Raw genomic sequence first — 3,354 nt, 5'->3', positions numbered from 1 at the left:
CAGACTTCTTGTTATTTTAGCTGTTTATAAATTAAAACCTTCGGCTCGTTCAGCTAAAGGCTGCTGTGACTTTATGTTCTTTTAACTTTTATACTTTTCAAAATATTTCGTTTTATTGACAAATATTTCCCCAAACAACAAACTGAAATCTCTTTATTTCCTTCTAACACATTGTCCTCTTCAACAAAATGGCTTTTGGCCATTTAATCATTCTTTTGCTACTTTAAGCTACTAATTTGCAACTTTTACCTTTTAGCTAACTGTTGGCTGCTTTTAGCTAGCAATTTCTAGCTTGAACTGTTAGCTAGCCCTCTGCTAATTTTAGCTTTTAGCTAACCATTTGCTGCTTTTAGACAACCTTTTGCTGTTTGTAGCTTTTAGCTTTTAGCTCCTACAGTTTATACATCAACATTTACTCTTGGTTTTGATTATTTTTCGAGTTTCTTCAGTTAAAAACTCTAAACTGTGAAACTCAGTTTATAAAAACATGAATTCAGTAAAAGTTTTGAGACCAACTTTAAAAGTGAGAATGGCCGCAGGCGAGGTATACGGCGTTTAAAAATAATTATTTTCAATAAGAACAGAGGTGATTTAAATGTTGTAAAAGTAAAAGCAGCGTTTATTCTCCCCCTTTCAGCTGTTTTTCTGCAGCTCTGCTCAGAATGACAGGACGCGCTCATTAGCGCTCGCACATATTACGTTCACACCTATTATAATAAACACAACTTACTACATAAGTGCGGCGCTCGCTCTCTGTGACCTAACACTAAGTAATATGCAGCTGTGTTGTCTGATATGTGGAGAGCAGATGATGTTATGAGGTGATAATGACCAAGCTGGGGTAATTGCTCTGACAGAAGGAGACTTGTAATCACTATTATTCAGTGATTATGTAATGGACCTTGCTGATATGGAACAGGTGAACAGAGAGAGAGTTTATTCATGTAGAGCATCTACAACAGGGACTTCATTTACATGCCTGCAAAAATCAAGATTATGATGCTATTAAAGCCATGAAGAGGCAGAGGGAGGACTTTATCACGCTTTGCTCTCTGGGCTGGGAGTTTTACTGAATACGACGTAAACTTCAAGGATTTTTAAAAGTAAGAACTGAGTGCACGAGTTTGATTTTATTGTGGATTTTCTCTAATAAGATTAAAATTATAGATATATAAACTCAAATATATTGTAACACCTCACCAATGTCTGGTCACTGCCCCTCAGCATGTGTCACCTGGACCAGGTAGAGATTCCAGAAGACTGATGTCAGCCTGATTCAGCCAATCAGAAACCAGCTCTGATGTTTTATCCAATCAGAAACCAGTTCTGATGTTTTATCCAATCAGAAACCAGCTCTCATGTTTTATCCAATCAGAAACCAGCTCTCATGTTTTATCCAATCAGAAACCAGCTCTGATGTCTGTTTGGACCCAACTGTGTTCAAGTTTCAGCTGCTGGTTTGAGGTGAAGTTGAAGAATCTGGAAGCAGACCTCCTCCTCTTCCTCCTCCTTCTTCAGTATTTCAGCCACTTTGTACCACAGTATGATGCTACCACCACCATGCTCAACAGCTGGTACAGTGTTCTTCAGACTGAAAGCCTCAGCTTCTTGTCTTTGTGTCTAAACAGCTCAATCTTTGTCTTGTCTTACGACCAAACCTTCTAAGCTTCTTTCTTTGTCCTCTGAGTCCATGGTGATGTCAAACTGGCTTCACAGGTGGACAGGGACACTGGTGGACAGGGACCCTGGTGGACAGGGACACTGGTGGACTTGGTGGTTCCTAAAATCAGGACCAACTTCCTTCCTTCTGAGCAGGTCGGTTTGGGTCTTCTTCCAGACTTTGGTGAACTGGTGACACGTCTACCCTGAAATTCATGAACATTTATCAGGTGGAGGAAGCCAGAAGCAGAAAGAAAAAAGGCCTTCGTTGGTTTATCAACTTTACGGCCGTTGCTCTGAATTGTAAATCTACAAAAACAAACCAAAAGGTCTCAGTTTCATCACTCTCACCCAGTTGCCTTTTCACCTGCATGTCAACTAAAGGTCAGGGTGGTGAGAACATCGGACCTGTTCCTCCCTTCCCTGATTGGACACCGTCTTTCTGCCCAAACAGATTCCCAAAGCAAGGTGCAGTGCTCGGCAGCCCACCTCCTCATTGCTTGCACCTGCTAAAACATTTGAGGTATTTGAGCGGCAGCGCAACACATTTGCTTTTCATTTAACCTGCCTTTGGAGACCTTTGAAGTACATAATAGCAGAGCAGCACAGGTCCCCCCTCCCACCTCCCGTAATCATTTACCGAGTAAAGGTGCCTTCTCTGCAGCTAACCCATCAAGCGGAAAACGAGTTTGGCCCACTCTTTCTGCCTGTCTTCCTCCCCAACCTCCTCTCCTCCTGGGCTGGCTCTCCTGGCCTGCACAGACACACACACACACACAACCCCGCACAACGACCAACACACCCTCACACACACAGACCAACACACATTGTAAGCCGCCTTCATATATTTATGGATACATATAAACCAAGACAAAACATAAAACACAGGAATTACAGGAAAATACAATGAGACAAGTGAGTATGAAATAATAATAATAATAATAATAAATTACTGATATATTTTTCTTTGGAACTGCGGAGTAGTGAATTTTTCTGTACAAATGCTTAAAACTGAACATAATGACATAAATAAATAAACTACAAAATAAACAATTAAAGAGTTCTTGTTTATGTATACAAAATAAATATATTTATTCTAACACAATAAAACAATAGTCATAATAATATATTATTAATATTAGTACAAATACTAATAATAACAAAAATAATGATACAATTTAAATATTTATTACTGTCTAAATTGTTGTTTTTATTTTTCTGTATGATTTTTACAGTCGAACTCCTGCAGACTTTCTGCTACTTCAGCTGTTTTTATATCAAAACGTTCGGCTCGTTCAGCTGATGGCTGCTGGGGCTTTTGGCTTTTAGGACTTTCATTTATTTCAAAATATTTTACTTTATTTATAAATATTTCCCCATAGAAATACACAGAAATCTCTTCAATTCCTTTAGAAAATATGTTCTCTCTGCTTCAGCTACTGGCTCCATTTGTCTTCTGCTACTTTTAGCTTTTGGCTTGAAATTTGTACTTTTAGCCTTTAGCTAGCTATTTGCCATTTTCAGTGACTTTTAGCCAATAGCTAGCATTCTACCAGCAGTTCAGCTGCTTCAGGAAATGTCCTTCAGCTGAAAGTGGTTTTTGTTTCGTTGGTTCTGCTGTGTCGCAGAAAAAACCCGGACCATGCAGACATGCTAACATGCAGACATGCTAACATGCAGACATGCTAACATGCA

At 39.2% G+C, this 3,354-nt stretch overlaps 1 long non-coding RNA gene across 1 annotated transcript; it reads right to left on the bottom strand.

The window, feature by feature from the left end:
* Nucleotides 1-538: 538 nt before the first annotated feature.
* Nucleotides 539-2,675, bottom strand: LOC119616706. The gene is made up of 3 exons (XR_005232682.1): nt 2,300-2,675; nt 2,011-2,168; nt 539-1,865 (listed from the first exon to the last, which is right to left on the bottom strand). It is a non-coding gene; the product is annotated as an uncharacterized LOC119616706 (long non-coding RNA).
* Nucleotides 2,676-3,354: the final 679 nt, after the last annotated feature.

This window comes from Kryptolebias marmoratus, linkage group LG22, assembly GCF_001649575.2.
Source record: "Kryptolebias marmoratus isolate JLee-2015 linkage group LG22, ASM164957v2, whole genome shotgun sequence".
Taxonomy (NCBI): domain Eukaryota; kingdom Metazoa; phylum Chordata; class Actinopteri; order Cyprinodontiformes; family Rivulidae; genus Kryptolebias; species Kryptolebias marmoratus.
The sequence above is the reverse complement of the archived record's forward strand: the minus strand, read 5'-3'. Positions and strand labels throughout refer to the sequence as shown.